Genomic DNA, 18,142 nt, shown 5'->3' on the forward strand with positions numbered 1-18,142 from the left:
CAATAAGCTCCATGAGAACAAGAATCATGATTTATTTTGCTCACCATGGTAGTCTCAATATTTCCCAAAACCACCAATAAGCATTTATTGCCTATTTGTTGAATAAATAAATAAATAAATAAATAAATAAATAAAGTTAGAAAGGAAACATAGAGCTCCCATTCAAGAAGCTCAATAGCAGAGACAAGCCACACGACCTGCCTACAATAATCTACCTAATCTTCATTCATAAATAGAAACAAACAACCAAGGATCACCAGATATTTGGGGAAAACATTTCATGGAAGTATTGGGTGAGGAAATCTATCAAAATGTAGAACTTGAGAATAAAAGTTTGATAAAAGAACAAAAGCGAAAGACGTGGCTTATTTCAGAGAGTTCAAATCATTAATGTAAAATCTAATAACAGAAAATATATAAAATAGGGGTAGAAGATAATCAAATAAATACAAGGAGAAAATATTAGGGAAATATAGACATGCTGACTTCCTCACTCATACAGTGGGAGTCAAGAGGAAATGCCTAAAGTTGGTGTCTCAAGTATTCTTTAAATGTACACAGGTAATCAATGAGAATTATAACTCATACTGACAAAACAAAATCATAAAAATTAGAGTTATAAAGGTGGGACAATCTGAGTTAATTCCTTGTTTTTCAGAGTAGGAAGACAATGAATACTATATAAATTACTAAATGAGTTTCTAGAGATAAACGTAGGGTTAGAGAGGTAAGCACTGAAAAAGCTAAAAACAAAAATAATTAAAAGTGGTGGGCGCCTGGGTGGCTCAGTTGGTTAAGCAACTGCCTTCGGCTCAGGTCATGATCCTGGAGTCCCGGGATCGAGTCCCACATCGGGCTCCCTGCTCGGCAGGGAGTCTGCTTCTCCCTCTGACCCTCCTCCCTCTCACTCCCTCTCATGCTCTCTGTCTCTCGTTCTCTCTCTCGCAAATAAATAAAATCTTAAAAAAAAAAAAAAAAAAAAAAAAAAAAATAATTAAAAGTGGTTAATTCAGGGGTGCCTGGGTGGCTCAGTCAGTTAAGCATCTGCCTTCGGCTCAGATCATGATCCCACAGTCCTGGGATCCAGCCCTGTGTGGGCTCCCTGCTCAGTGGGGAGTCTGCTTTTTCCTCTGCCCCCCAACTTGTGCACACACGTGAGCGCACTCTCTCTCTCTAATAAATAAATAAAAATCTTTAAAAAAAGAAACCCCGAAAAATAAAAAAAATAAAATAAAAGTGGTCAATTCAGAGAGTAGAACTGGAGAGATGGAGAATATAGGAAACTTTTACTTTTCATTGATACCCTTCTGAATAGCTTGAGGTAATTTTTTCCAATGCGTAGGAATTACTTGTAAAACTGTATTACTTGTATTTTTTCCTAAAAAAGGGGAAAAAATGACCAAAACATAAAAATAAAAAATACATGACCACTGTAGACCTTTCAAAAGATAATATAACATTGTTTTAAGTCAGGTTTACTGTGGTATAATTTGAATAAAATAAAATTCACCTTTCTGTATAAAATTTGTTGATTTTGACAAATATATAGTCATGTAGTTACCGCCACAATCAAGATATAGACTATTTTGATCAATCTCAACAGGGACCCTTCCCCAGCCCCAGCTCTTAGGAATCAATCATCTTATTTCTGTCCCTAAAGTTTTGCCTTTTTTGGAATGTCATGTGAAATGAAATCTTCAGTATGCAGCCTTTTGGAATTTGGTTTTTTCCATTTAGCATAACACTTTCGAGATTTATCCATGATATTGCATACATTATAGGTTGTTCTTTTTATTGCTGAACATCTCATTACATAGATGTGTAACAATTTATCTATCCTAGTTGATGGGCAGGTGGGTTGATTTTTGACAATTATTAAGAAAGCTGCTATAAATATTGCGTATAGGTCTTTTGGTGGATATATATGGATATACGTTTTCATCTCACTCAGGTGGATGTATATATGAGATTGCAGAGACATAGGCTAAATTTGTGATTAACCTTATAATCTGCCAAACTGTTTTCTAAACTGATGTTACCATTTTGCATTCCCCCCAATAACGTATGAGAGTTCCAGTGGTTTTACATCCTCGTCAATACTTGGTATTGTCAATTTTTTTTAAATTCAGCCATGCTACTAAGTATAGAGAGGTATCTTATTATGATTTTAACCTTCATTTCCCATTACTAATGATGTTAAGCATCTTTTCATGTGCTTATGTGGCAGCTTTTCTTTGGTACAGTGTCAGTTCTCCTCCCCCTCTCCCCAGCCCTCTCCCTCCCTCTCTGTTCCTCCCCCTCTCCCCCACATGCCCATGCCCACTCTCTCTCTCTCAAATAAATTTTGAAAAAAGAAAAGTTTTATAACTTTCAACATACAGCTCTTTCACATATTTTATGAGATAGATTTTTCCTTAAGCACTTTATGATTTTGGATGCTATGACTGGAATATAAAAATACAATTGATTTTCTATTTATATTGAAATTTTATCCTGTAAACTTATTAATACTCTTACTAGTTCTGGTCCTTTTTTCTATAAGTTCTTTAGAATTTTCTGCATAGATACTCATGTCATCTGCAAATAAATAGAATTTTGCTTTTTCTTTTTCAGTCTAGATTTCTATATCTTGTTTTTGAATAATTGCATCGGTTAAGAGGCAAGCACAATCTTGAAAACAAGGGATGAGAGCTGGTAGTCTCACCTTGCTCCCAATTTTACTGGGAAAGCGTTAAGTCTTCTACCATTATCTATATTCAATAGAGGTTTATCCTAGATATCTTTTCAGGAAGTTGACAAAGTTCTTAGTTTGATAAGAGTTTTTATTAATCAGTGGGTGTTGGATTTTGTCCAGTGCTCTTTATGTATGTTTTGAGAGTATTATGTGATTTTCCTCTATATGGCAATTTATATTAATTAATTACTGAATGTTATCAAATCTTACATTTCTTAGATAAACCTCACTAGTTCACAACCTATAATATTTATTTTTTTACGTACATATCTATTTATTGATTGATTGATTTATGATGGCCTCATAAATAAATTGGGAAATATTCCCTCCTCCTCAATTTGCTGAAAGGAGCTTGAGTAAGACTGGTGTGTTGTGTGTGTGTGTGTTTTACTGTAAATGTTGACAGAATTAACCAGTAAAATCATAAGGCCTAGTTTCCCTGTGTGTGAATGCTTTAAATTATGAATCTAATTTATTTTATAAATATAGGTCCCTTCATACTTCCTATTTCTTCTTAATTCATTTTTCATAATTTTTGTCTTTCAAATAGCCATCCATTCCATCCACCTTGTCAAATTTATGAACATAAAGATGTTAATAATATTTCTTTCTTATCTACGGAATATCTGTAAGATCTCTCGTGATACCTCCTCCTTTTTTCTGGCTTTGGTTGTTTGAGCATTGTCTCTTTATTTCTTGATTAGCCTAGCCAGATGTTTATTAATTTTATATATTTTATGAATAACCAGCTCTTGGGTTCTTTGATTTTCTCAACTGTTGTTATCTATTCCATTAATTTTTACTCTTCCTATTATTACTTCCTTCCTTCTTTTTACTCTACATTTAATTCTGTTTCTTTTCCTAGTTTCTTAAGGTGTAAGTTCAGATAATTGACTTTAAAGTTATCTTCTTTTTTAATATAAACATTTGAAAGTATAAGTTTTCCTCTAAAGCACTCTTCTAGCTGCATTCCATAATTTTTAATAGATTTTATTTTTCATAGCATCAGTTCAAAGTGCCTTCTAGCTTTCTTTTTGATGTTATCTTTGACCCATGGGTCATTAGAAGAATAATATTTTCTTTCTAAATATTTGGAGATTTTTCCAGATGTTGTTTGTTCTCTATATGATTTCAAGCCCTTCAAATTCATTGAGATATTTTTATGGTCCAGTATGTGAGCTATCTTGGTGAATGTTCCATGTGCACTTGAAAAAAAAAATGTGTATTATAGGTTCTGGAATGTAGGGTTTTATAAATATAGATTAGACCAAGTTGGTTGATAATGTTCAAATCTTTATATTCTTACTGGTTTGTTTTTTTTTTATCTCCTTGTTCTCTCAGTTACTGAGAGAAGAATATTGAAACTCCAACAATAACTATGGATTTGTCTGCTTATTTTTCTAGTTCTGTCAGTTATTGCTTTGTGTACTTTTAGGTCTCCTTCATGAACCAACATTTTTATCATTTAAAAAATGTCTTTCTTGGGGTGCCTGGGTGGCTCAGTTGGTAAACATCCAACTTTTGATCTCAGCTTAGGTCTTGATCTCAGGGTCGCAAGTTTAAGGTCTGCATTGGGCTCCACGGTGGGTGGGGAGCCTACATTAGAAAAAAAAAAAGTCTCTCTTTATTCCTTTCCTGAGTCTACTTTGTCTGATTTTAATATAGGAACTCCAGCCTTCTTGGAATTAGCTTTTTCATGCTATATTTTCCATCCTTTTCTTTTAACCTCTGTCTTTAAATATAGTGTTAAACTAGCCCTAGAATAAAGCTTACTCTTGATGTGCCCTAAGAAAACTTAATCATTAGCCTCCAAAAATCAAGCTAACCTCTAGGTAACATCTCTAACCTGTTAAAACAAAATTTAAATATTTTATTAAAGAAGACAACAAAATCCAGGAACTCAACCACTCAAGATTACAATGACAATCAAAATCATACCAGATATGCCAAGTAGCAGGAAAATGCCATCTAAAACCAGAATACAAGTCAGTCAATAAAAACAGCCCCCCCAGATGGTGGTGATAATGGAATTAGCATGTAAGGACATACTCAGTTACTGATGCTGCCTGCCCGGGCTGTGCAGGCCTGATCAGCCACATCATTTCCCTGAGTCTTATCTCAGTATGGACTCTTCCCGAGAATGTTCATAGGAGATACATAAATGTCCTATCTGGCTTCAGCAATGGCTTTCCAGAGCCCACAGCCTCATAGAGATATGTCTTTAATATACCCAGTCAGTCATCACTCAGGTGCCCAACCAGACAGTTATGTTGTTAGTCATGGCTCAAGAGTCAATAAAATAAAACACACCTGGCCCTCAGGAGTATTGTCTATAGCAATGGAGGGTGACTTCCATTGAGGCCATTGTGCTGACCTGACCTTATCACAGTCAGTCTTCCAAAATTGTCTCTGGTTTAGCCAGCTGCTGCCACCCAGTAGACACCATCAGCTTCACATTTGGCTCAGCCCTCAGAAACCCAGCTGCTCCTGGCCAGAGACTCCAGTCAGCATTGTCATCAGTACTAGGTACCCCTACTTCAAGGCTATCCTGGGGTTCATGGGCCCCAAGAGTAGGGCTGCTGCTGGAACAGCCTGTTGCCCTGCCTCTATTTCTGCTTGCTGCTCAAATCTCCAGCTAAATTTGGCATATTTTCATGTTGTCTTATCTATTGGGCTCAACAAAACGCCTAAATGAGGCAACATTGTCTCCAACCCAAACAATCAAATAAGGAACTGGGCTCCCATTTTGGTAGTGGGGGCCGGAGGGTAGGTAACTCTTTCTTTACTGTCTCAGGAGTCACACTTTGAGCCTCATAACACATGGCTCCCAAGAATCTGGCTGTTTTCTGTATTTTATCAGAATTAACTCCTGTGCTCTCCTGTGAGTTAGTATGTGCTCTGAAGTCCCTGACACCTGTTCTTTATGTGGTCTGTGGTGTGCCAACTCTAACAAACCCCGCCTCCTGGCATTCACAGCCTTGTATGGTCCTGCTTTGGAGTAACTTGCTTCTAAATCAATAGAATACCTCAGGATTGAGGGGATGTCACTTTGTCATTACATTACATAATCTTACGTGACATCCATCCTTCTAGCAGTCTCTCTCCCTTGCTGGCTTCAAGAAGCAAGCTGCTCCTTGGAGAGGCCCACATGGCAAGAGCTAAGGTAGCCTCCAGCAAACAACCAGCAAGGAACTGAGGCCCTCAGTGCCGCAACCCTTGAGGAACTAAATTCAGCCAACGATTATGTGAACTTAGAAACAGATACTTTCCCAGTAGATGCTCTAGAGGAGAGCCTAGTTTTGGTCAACACCTTGATTGTGACAGATCCTGAGGCAGAGGACCCCAGTTAAGCATGCCAGATTACTGATAGAAAGAAACTAAATACTACCTGTTTGTTATTTTATTTTTTTAAAGATTTCATTTATTTATTTGAGAGAGAGAGCACAAGTGGGGGGCAGAGGCAGAGGGAGAGGGAGAAGCAGACTACCCACTGAGCAGGGAGCCTGATATGGGGCTTGATCCCAGGACCCTGGGATCATGACCGGAGCCAAAGGCAGATGCTTAATCAATCGAGTCACCCGGGTGCCCCAAATGTCTGTTAGTTTAAACTACTAAATTTGTAGCAATCTGTTACCCAGAAATAGGTAATTAATAGAGGGCTTGTCTGCATGACGTCATCAATGCAGTGAAACTAAACCTTTTGAATGGAGAGAGATTTACTTCATGTCCCAGCCCACCCATTGGTGACAAAGAACATGAGAATTCACATACTCCTGTTGCAGTACCATAAATGTGTATTGAGGCCCCAGCCAGGTAAAGGTCACTGATCTTGACCTCCTTATGCAAAAAGGATTTTTAAAAGGCATTAGCAATGCTCAAGGTGAAATTCCACGTGCCACCAGTTTTTTTATATACAATATCTGGGACAGCCAGGGCTATAATAACTGAACTCAGTGGCAATAATCCACCCTAAGTATCCAGTTTCTATTGGTCTTTTCAATGGCCACACTGTACTGTTGTAAAGAATTGTATCCTCAGTACCCCTGCTGCCTTTAAGTCCTTAATCATGGCTTTGAATTCCTTTACTTCTATATTATAATTCTATATTGCTTTCACTGTATAACATGGATGGAACTAGAAGCTAGTCAGTGCCTTCTTCCCACTACCATCTCCGGACAAACAACGCCTCTCAACTGGGAAAACCCTCTTGTAATTTATAAGCATTTACAGTACAAGCATGTAAAACATCAATACAAAGTATGCATTCAGCAATGAAAACAACAACAGCAGTGTTTAACAGTGGTTTCAACAGCCCAATACAGATGACTACAGTTCTCTTCCACATTTCACTGCTTTTTCAAATCTGGTCAGTTGACTCTGTGGTTCTCACTGCTCCAAAGAACCTGATAAAAGCTTAGCTTCCAGCATGGCATACACTGGCCGGGGCCAAAAAGTGCAGAAAGTGATGGTACAGCTCCTCAACCTCATCTTCAGATACTTGCAAAATAAATCTCAGGTTCAAGTGTGGCTTTATGAGCAAGTGAACATGCGGATAGAGGGCTATATCATTGGTTTTGATGAGTACATGAACCTTGTATTAGATGATGCAGAAGAGATTCATTCTGAAACAAAGTCAAGAAAACAACTGGGTCGGATCATGCTAAGAGGAGATAATATTACCCTGCTCCAAACTGTCTCCAACTAGAAATGATCAATGAAGTGAGAAGTTCTTGAGAAGGCCATGTACTCTGGGGTTTTTTTTAGATGTCCTTTGTTGGAAGTGTAGTTCTAAAACATTTGTTCATATTGCTTTGATTACCTTTATGTTATTACCAGATGACAATAAATGCTGTGGGATTGTTTTCATTTAAAAAAAAAAGAACTGGACAAAATAATCATGTGAACGTGGCAGCCAAAAATGCCATAGAATTTTGTACCCCCAACCCTTCCAACCTATGCCATTGTACCCTCAATGTAGTGTAAGATCTTTAGTTCTTTCTAAGGTCAGAGAGTTTCTTCTAGGTCCAGTTCCCTTTTGGTCCCACCCTTAATCTGTCTTTTCCTTATAGGCTGTAAATCTGGACATAAGAATGTAAGGTAAGAAAGCTCCCTGACTTATTACCTCTAGTAGCTGGAGGTTGATCACCATAGAGGAATCTGGTTCTAAAGAGTCACTTTCTGTTTCACCTGGGTGGACAACTCCCTCTTGGATCCCACCTCCCCCAGTTGATATATAAGCTAAATTTCTCCAGCGCTCACTCCATCCATCTCTTCTTTGGGAAACCCCTGTTAATCTATATCCAAATGGCCTTATTGCTGGGTTCCTTTGAAGGGGTATCGTTTTTATTCCCATTCTTGATTTTGTTTCAGATTGCAGAGACATTGCTTATTTGGGGGGATGGGAATGTATCTATACTGGGCAATCATCACAGTCTCCTGCACAGGGACTCCAGGTACCAACAACAAAATTCATAAAGTTCCCCACATTGAAGGTCAGATTTTAAGAACTCATCAATCATTCTCGGGGTATGGGACTCATTATTGGGCTTGCCATTTTTTCCATTGTACTAACCAGTTTGAAGAAGCTACACCCTCATGCTTTGAATAGCTTATTCCATGGTATTTCCTGGAACTTTGGCATGCTTGAAAAAGTCTCCATGAGTTGGCCATGTTGTAACCATTGACACAGAAATCCAAAGACTTTCTATGTAGCATGATTCTGCCCCAAGTGAATAGCTTGCATAATGGCTCGAGGCATTGGGTTACATGTGAGACAGCCGAGTTGCAGCCAGTCACCCTCTAACAAAAGAACCTTTGCTGTTTTCTCATCAACCGGAAACACCTGCCAAGTCTCTAAGAGTCCCTGCTGGAAAAATGTTTCCTTTAGATTCTGCTCAAAAATTCAATAATTTCTTCTCTAGTTCATCTCTATCGATTGATACTTTTTCATATATAGCTAAAAGAAAACCACTGATACTTTTTACTCTGCCTGGCAATCCCCTAAGCCAAACTGTGTTAAAAGTATGACTGCTATTTACCAGTTGTGTGATGTTGGGAAAAGATCTCCTCTAGTTTGAATTTCCTCACCTCGGTAATAGGGATTTTGATGCCATCCTTGCAAAGTTGTTGTGCAGATATGGAGCACAAAGCTCAAGCCACAAGTTCATTAGATAATATTTGCTATTTTCCATTCTATCAACTTTCTGCCAAGCTTTTGGTCATGGGTAACATGAGTCAGCTTTTCTCCGTCCTTCCAGGCCTCACTTATAGTCTCCCTGAGTCCCTTCCAGCCTCTACCCACTCCAGAGCCAAAGCCAAACCCGTATGTTACAAATTTTTGTGATTGATCTCTCACGAGGTTATGATCATAAGGGGGTGAGACGGAATCATTTTGAGGCTTCCCTCCGACACTGGCATGGATCCGTTCTTTCTCTCCATGGAGTGTCACGTGGTCTCTCCAATAGCGCAGCCAGATTTTTATATGGCCTATCAGGGCTCCCAAAAATGTAAAACCAGAAGCTTCTAGACCTTCTTAAGGCTTACACCCATTTAGGTAAGTGTCACTTAACACTGCCTTTTGTTGGTTAAGTAGTCACAGGGCAGGGAAGATCCTTGGGGGACATAAAGTCTACCTCCCAATCAGGGGCATGATAAAGGAACTGTGGCCATTTGTTAGGACTTTCATGACATTTTTAGGCTTGTTGGAGACATATTTTAAGAAGTATTTCCTCCCAGGTATATATAACTTGGCATACTGACTTGTTGGTAAAGGTTCTAGCTGTGGTGATCTGGAAGAATCACCTGACCTCTTTGCTCAGCTCTGGGCTCTTGCTAGAACAATGCATTTCATTAAGAACAGATTTTGCTACAGCTATTTTATGCAGACACATTTTCACTGACTCATTTCCTGGGATAACAATCTTAGCTATCAAGAAGAATAGACCTTTAATTTGTTCTTGGTGGTAGGGGGGAGGTTTAAAACAGAGATTAAAAACAGAAGATAAAACGACACATCTCTCGCTGCTGATAAAAAAAAAAAAAGTGTCGAAACGGAAAGCTAAAACCAAGAACACTTCCAGCTTTTGTTGCTGGAAGGAGACAGGCAGCACTGAATTTTTATAGAGTCTATTTCTGACATGTATTTTGCTCACCTGGATGTATCACCTTATCACATTAATGCAGCACCAACTTACAGAAGCATCTTCTAAACAAGTGAACTCTGCCAGTAGCACTTATATCTTTACGTAACAATCAAGTTGATCAGTGGTTCTTGCCGTATCTAAATGCTTCTCAAGAAGCAGAAGAAAATGTTTGATTATACCTCATTAAACAAAATGACATAAAATTAGGTGCCTGGGAATATTATCAGACTTGGGCAAAAATCATGGATTAATTAATTCATTCAAAATTTTGTGTTGACAAGACTGCTATGGGACAAATACTGCTTATGATTGCAGAATAAAACATAATAAAAAGCAGTATGGGAGAAATGCCTTTAAAAAGGGGGAGCTCATAAGAGGGGGTGACACTGTTAAAATTATAAAACCACCCACTATCTCTGAGGCAGGCTGGTGATGCCCTCAGGAGCAGATAAAAACGCACCCCATCAGTAATAGAGAAACTACCTATGCCGTTGGTTTGAGAATGCCAAATCCTCCTTGTGAATGAAGAGATAACTGTGCTTTGTCCTAATATGGTACATTGGTGTCACCCTTAGACTCACCTTCTAGGGAGGTCATTACGGGACCATTGGAAACTTGTCAGCCTTTGGTATTAAGTCACAATCAAGACTGTTCATCCAAACTGCTAGCTGAGAGTACAGCTTGAAGTGAATGAGACGTAATTCAGGTGCAATTTGATACGAAAGTCTAGAGAATGATGTCATGCCACAGAAGAAAAACCTGGTGTAGAAAGCATTACTGTATTTATTCAACAAAGTGTCAAGACTATAAGAATAGGGAAAACAATCTCTATTCTCAAAAAAAATACCCATTACCTCCTGTTGAGCACCTCCATCTGCCTGTCATGCTATGAGCCCTTGCATAAGTTCACACTGCCCCGGTAACAATCTTGCAATAATGGGGTCAATGTTCCCAATCTTCTGGTGAAGAAACTCAGGCTAAAGGAGGCTCAATATCTTGCCCGATATGACATCATTTTGCCCCAGGTGTGCCTGACATCAAAGCCTCAGCTGGTTCTACTACATGAAGCAGTCTCAAGCAGAGAAGACGACTAGTCAGGGGCCACAAAGGAACACCATCTAAATCAGACCATCAGACCAAGGCGTTATGAAAGGTTTCAGGGAAACACTGATGCTGGGATTCGGTCTTGGAAGATCGTAGATTTATTCATTTAAATTTCAATTAGTTTGTTAATTATAAGTATAAGCTCTCGGTAGATAGTTCAAACTAAAGGAAGACATAAAACAAAGAGCAAGATCTCTCCTCTTTCCGCCCTCATACCCAGCAAGTCTAGAGTTCAGAATTAGCCATTGTTATGAATGCCTTGTATATATTTCTGGAAACTTTATCTATAAAATCCTTTAAAAATTTGCTTTACATTTAAATTATGCGTTAAAATTCTATGTAAATCTTCTATTTCAACTATGTGTTTGATTTTAAAACTCATTGTACAGATCATTCAAATCATATGTGACATGAGTTTTTTGATTTAAAATACACCAACACCTCTCTGCGTAAGCATTCATGGCTGTAGAGTGTTTCACTGTAAAGAATTTCACCATTTATTTTTTAGATGAACAGACTTGTTCCCATTTCTTAGTTATTTGCTGTCACAAATAATACTACAAGGAGCATCCCCACATACCCACATATTTTGTGCACTTATGCACAGAGGAAGAAATTCCTAGAAGAAGAATTCAAAGTAGTGTTGAAAACATGAAGACTATGGGCTTGGAGTGGGGGGTACTCTGAGGCTGAGGATCCACTTAGGAGACACCAGGAAAGTAGGTGATGTCAGGAAGACAAAAGCATCAAGAGCAGAAGTAGATCATAAACACGGATGTGACCTAAAGAAGATTGTGGAGAAAGCCTGGAACAAACTTTTTGCACATCCATCTCCTCACCAGCACCCACCACACATGACACACACGCATGCACGCACACAGCAGCCCTAGTCCGGGTGCAACCGTCCCCCATTCTAATGAGGGTTTTTCATAAAATGCTGTGAATTTTAACCCTTCCATGTCTCAGATGCCACCACATATAACTGACCCCGGGCAGGGCGATAGGGATCATACAAGCAATCCCGGGAAGACTTTTGAAACCCAACAGAGGTCCCGGGAAGCCAGACAAAAACACAGTGTGGGACAATGACCCACATGCACACTAGGGAGCAGACTCATTTCTAAAATTACCACTGTAAAATCATCATTATTTTTCTTAGACCTTAGACCTTCTTTATAGGAATCCTGGGGATGGTAAGGGAATTGAAGGGGGGAGAGAATAGAAAAAAAGCTTCATTTTTTGCAATCCCCCAAACTGCATATACATCCTCCAATATGACAAAAGTTTTCCTGCATATTGATACTGAGATGAGAACGCCTAAGTCAAAATATTATAGTTTAAAGAAAAACAAAAAAACCTCAACAAGGGCAATGGAAAAATGTAATCAAACCTCAATAGCTCCCTCTGCTGTCATTTTGGGTAATTTAAAAAATGTTTTGGTTTTATCTTTGTTTTATTTTGTAATTATTCACTTTGGAACCACATTAAACTGGGTAGCATTAAGAGTCAGTTGATAAAATCCTTACCGCTTTGGTTACAATTGAAAGCATCCCTCCTGTACCATGAACAATGACCATTTTATGATCAAACTTCTTCTAAATGGTAGAGGTGTTAGTGTCATTGAAAGAAATGTTTACAGTTCTGAAGTGAAAAGTTCTAAATGGTAGAGGTGTTAGTGTCATTGAAAGAAATGTTTACAGTTCTGAAGTGAAAAATACGCTTCAGAACACGGAAACATTAGTCTCTAAAAATGAGACTAATTTTTAAAAATAAAATGTTTGACGTTTCACTTATGTAGGCAATTTTTGGTCACATGGAAGCCGAAAAGCCCATGGCTTTGAAGAGGATCTACAGTTGGATGAAAAGAAGGAAAGAAACACTAGCCAAATTAGGAACGGAACACGATCTTCCAGGTGTGGACAGCCAGAAGCGCAGGAGGGACAAGAGGGAGGGTGGAAGAAAAGCCTGCCACAGAGCGGGCTTCAAGATGTCACGCACAGTGCTTCTTCATTTCATTCTCCAACAAATCTGTGCGTGGATATTTCTCGTTTTACAAGTCAGAAAATGGACAGCTGCATTTAATTGTTTGGTCGGTCAACAATTAAGTCAAAGGTTTGGGCTCAGATTTAGAAGTGTTTGGCTTTGAAGTAGAAAGGAGAAATTCTGGGCTTGAAGTCCTAGTTCTCTCACTCCCTGGGATCTTAAAAAAGTCCAAGCCTCCCAGCCTGTTCCTTCATCTGTAAACTGTGATTGAATCACCCCCTAGGTCCCTTCCAGCAGTCTGAGTGATCTCAAGATAAATCACTGGATTCCCACACCTTATCTGACCCAGAGAAAATCCAATTTAAGTTAGAATTGAAGGCAATTTTGGAAAAAAAGGAAGGAAAGAAGGAAGAAGGAAGGAAGGAGGGAAGGAGGGAAGGAAGGAAGGAAGGAAGTAGGAGGCAGATCTCCAAAGCAGTTAAAGAGAATACTGAAGGTAAATGGGGATGTTTCAGCAGCCTACTTCCTCCTTGCTAAGGAAAATGAATGTCACGTAGCTTTTTTTCAAGCAGTAATTAGCAGCACCAATTTTCTCCTACTCTGTGCCTCCCCAGTTCAGAGGCTGACTTCTGGTTCCCAAGCAATGAAGGCCACCACTGCAGCAGTGATGGCGATGGTGGCCTTCCTCAATCTAAGAACAGGCTTGGAGGAGTGCCTGACTCATTCAGCAGCTCTTGAGCACTTTCTGTGCTGGGCAGCATTTATGGCAATAAAGAAGACAAAGTCCCTTAATCTCATGAATGTCACACTTTACAGAACAAAGACCATACAGAGAAAACTTTAGATAAGTTCTAGGAAGAAAATAGGAGGTAAGAGAATAGGATAACAGAGTAACTACTTCAGATATGGTGATGAGGGACTTACTCTCTGAAAGTTCTTGTAGCAGAGAAGAGAGAAAATATCCAAAACAGGCAGAGGACAGAAAAACTTGGAGGTAGCAATGAATCTTGGGTTTGTGGGGGGACAAGAAAGCCATTGTGGCTGGAGCAGAAGTGACAAGGCAGAAAGAAGGCAGGGACCCCAGCAGGGATCCAGGCTGCCTAACAAACAGGAATGAAAACACAGCTGAGGAAAGTGGAGACAGCAATCACTGATTACTCGGCAATTTCTCTGGCTCTGGTTACCACGGCCTTTGCTTGACGCGTGGTCAGTTAAGTCAGTGGCACGGGAAGAAGTGCAGAGGCCAAGGGCGGTGAGGGAATGCTGACTGAGTGGGAGGGCGGGGCTTAGGGAGACAAGTAAGGAAGACCCAGGATAAAAACAAGCACTTCCCTTCAGACACAAGTATCCTCATAAAAGCTCCTTACGCATACATACGTATCCATACTAATTTCATGGCACAAATCAAAACTAACTTTTGGTTAAACCATTCCTGTTCTTATTTTTATAGGCAATAAAGTATCAGATAAGGAGAGCAAATATGAAGTTAAAAAAGTTCAGCGATGACAAAAGCTAACGAATCAATAGATCCCTTGTAACGAATCTGCTGAAATGTGATTTTGACTTTATGTTCATAGATCAAAAAGGAATGGTGTGCACCTGCAGGAAGATAAGGGGGCCTGGGAGCGTGTATGGTGGGGAGTTGCCAAGACAGAACTCAAGAACTGGTTCGACACATCTTGTTAAGGATACCCATTCACACAGCGGAGTATGTACACCCCCAGTCCATCAACAAAGTGTGCCCCAGAGGGGTCTGCAGAGTCCAATGTATATTCATAATCATACTAAGACTTTTCCTCTCATCTCTCAGGAGGGCACAAGTCCAGTTTTCCAGAGGATTACATGGGAAGTGATACTGCAAAGACTGAACACAAGAAAGATGAAAATCCAGTTACTTTACAATGTTTCAGTTTTAACTTCAGTATGGTGACTACCAACAGATACAACCCGCATGAACAAAAGCTCTTCGGGTTCCTCAATAATTTGTGTGTAACGGGGTCCTGAGACTAAAATGTTTTGAGTACTGCTGCCCAACCTGTTAATAGATTTGACATTATTAATATTATATATTATGAATATTGTACATTACAAATAGGACATTTATGTTGGTGGTAGTTTTATTATTAATAAATTAGGAGAGTCCACTAAGTACTGGGAGGTAGATCCAGGTATCAAAACCACTCAAGGGGCGCCTGGGTGGCTCAGTTGGTTAAGCGACTGCCTTCGGCTCAGGTCATGATCCTGGAGTCCCTGGATCGAGTCCCGCATCGGGCTCCCTGCTCGGCAGGGAGTCTGCTTTGCCCTCTGACCTTATCCCCTCTCATGTGTTCTCTCTCATTCTCTCTCTCTCAAATAAATAAATAAAATCTTTAAAAAAAAAAAACCATTCAAAAACCACTCGAAGGTAGGAAGAATCTGAGTGTCTACTGTCGGCCTGTGCAAAACTCCTGAATGGTGTAAAAAAAGTACACAATACACAATAATGAAACATCTGAGGTTTTCCTCGAAACTACTTTAAGACCTCACCATGAATGGAAGAGTTTCCTCACCCAACTATAAACATGAACTAAAGAAGACGGGTACCTACATGTTGAGTAAAACTTGGTATTGATGGGTCTTTTTAAAATTTGAACCTTTGTGAGAAAGCTGTTCAAAGGGTCTTCTGTAAAATCTTTTTAATCCGGTTGAAAATAAATACTAATGTGAATAAGTAGTTTATTTCTTCAATTATATGCTATAGGAAAGCATTCCATTGGTTTTTCATTTGTTTTTAATGTGTGACCTTTCAAATATTGCCTGGACAGCAGTAAAAATTAACAAGCAAAATCAAAATGAAGAAAACAAGCCTATCTGGAAAGCCTAGGCTACATAATTCCAAAATAACTATTTAATGGCTTACTTCCTCTTCCTTTTTTTTTTTCCCTTATTAAAAGGGAGTAATGGGGGAAAAACCATCAGTTTCTATAAGCTCTTAGAAATGAAACACGTGCCTTTCTTTCCAAAAGAGAAGTGGTTTACTCAAAGCAATTTCTAAGACTTGAACAAGGTTTCTGCGGCTGTAAATGTAGATACCAGTAATTATTCTGGGTGTATGTCTTCTCTCCAGCATTTCATACAGAAAACATTTCTTACACTTTAGATATTTGAAATAAATACATAAGTGCTAGCACATTACATTTTCTAAGTGGTATGAATACTTCTTTCTCTTTATTAAATTTATTTGCCAAGATATCGTAACAGATTATCATCACACACGTACACATGCAGCCACATGCAGAAAACGGTTAACCTGTGTAATGCAGAGGGGAAAAAAGGTTTTGGACTTTAAAAGAATAGTTTAGGTTAAAATCTTAAAAATGAACAATGTTAAATAATGAAATCAATGTTGGTTAAGGAATGGATTCATAAGAAGTAATACAAACAAACTTTAAGCATTTTAATTTAAAAGAGACGTAGACTTTAATTCACCAATTATTTGCTATACGTCCAAGACTTTTTCTTTGATTAGGAATCTGGTGATGCAAGTTCGTTGATGTCTTTCTTCTATGAACCATGCCTCACCTTTAATCGCCTAAGATTTCCCACGGGAGTGAGAACTGAAAATACACTCGCACACTATGTGCAAACTTGCACATTTTTCTGACTTTGCTGACAAGTATTTACAGTTTTCTGATCTATACCTAATTAGACAACTCACCTCTATCAAGTATTTCCAAAGCCGTCAATTTAGTTTTCATAGAAACAACTCATTGTCACATTTTATCAGTTTACATATTTAAATCTCATAATAGAAGAAACAAGTACAACTGGAATCAACAAGTTCAGAAAGCAGCACAGATGACTCTTGGGCAGCATACACACATGGACAAACTACAGAAGAGCCACGAGATGCGCAAACCGAGTGTGCTCCAAGCACCGGGTGCCTCCCAGAGGAATGCAAAAGTCAGTTCATACAGCAAGCCCAAGCAGAAATAATCCACTTAGTATCTTAGTTGGAGATCATAGCTTCAATATTAGCATGCAACGATATTATGTTGAAGTTGTATTTGTAAACATTTTATCTCAAGATATCTTTCTTTCAAATACATACGAGAGGGTTGAAAGTGCCATCTTGTTTCATGGATGTCAAATACCTCTTGCTTCTAAATTGCACAGTATCGCTGATGAAACACGGAGGTAACATATCCACATTAGTGTTTTTCATTCTGAATTGTTACTATTCATGATGAAGCTTTTACTATTTACTAATGATAAAGTTAATTTGTATACTGGCACCCACAAAATGGAGGCTGCCCCAGGGGCCAGGCCATCGGGAAACTGAACCCACTTAAAGTCAGCCTGCACTCATACCTGAAACACCTGTCAAGGAAACCAAACACACACCAATCACAGTCCTCCAACTCAGCCTTAGCTAGCTCACCGTACCCTAGAAAAAAGGACCTGCTAACCAGTCATGACCTGTTTCCCTGTTGTCTCTTATTGCATTCTGTAAAACTGGCACTTGCCCAAAATCCTTCATGAAGCATGTTCCACTGCTTGGGAGGCACAGTACTGCCCAATCCATGGATTATTTTCCCTTGAATAAAGGGCATCAAACTCATTACTAAATTGTTTTAGCTTTGTCATCGGATACTAATACACTTAAATGGTATCAATATCAAGGATTGTTTGTAACAAAGCAAAAAATTTCTTCTTAGGACCTAATTTTCATCTTTGGCTTCAATTTTCTTCTATTGTTTATAGGTTTTCTTATGCTATTCCCCCATATTTGCTTTCCTTTTGGTCTAATTTGCCTTTGGTTCTGCCATCTGCTCTGCTCTAGCCAGATAAACTAATTTTATGTTGTTACATTTTACTTATTTAGAAAAAGCATGGCTGACAGTCAGCTAAAACTCTGGAAACCAAAAGTTGGCAAAACAAAGATAAATGATAATTTAAGCTTTATTCAGGAAGTGACTGTTCTCAGGATCTCAATAATAAAACATGAATTTAAAGTAATCAGTTTTCTAAAATCTCTAAACTGCATGTAAGTAGTGAAGATTACCCTGACAAATCTTCAATGGCAATCAATAAATTCTAAATTCTCCTAAATCTCTAAATTCTAAATAAAAGAGAATAGAACAGTTAACATTTGAAGGTTTGCCACAGGTCCGGGGATTGTGCTAAGCACTTTCTGAAT

General features: G+C 38.7%; 1 pseudogene; it reads left to right on the forward strand.

Annotated features, from left to right (window-relative positions):
• The first annotated feature begins 7,160 nt into the window (after nt 1-7,160).
• LOC118533588 (small nuclear ribonucleoprotein E pseudogene) lies at nt 7,161-7,541 on the forward strand (annotated as a pseudogene).
• The last annotated feature ends 10,601 nt before the right edge of the window (nt 7,542-18,142 follow it).

The sequence above is a fragment of the Halichoerus grypus genome, chromosome 5 (assembly GCF_964656455.1).
Source record: "Halichoerus grypus chromosome 5, mHalGry1.hap1.1, whole genome shotgun sequence".
Taxonomy (NCBI): Eukaryota; Metazoa; Chordata; class Mammalia; order Carnivora; family Phocidae; genus Halichoerus; species Halichoerus grypus.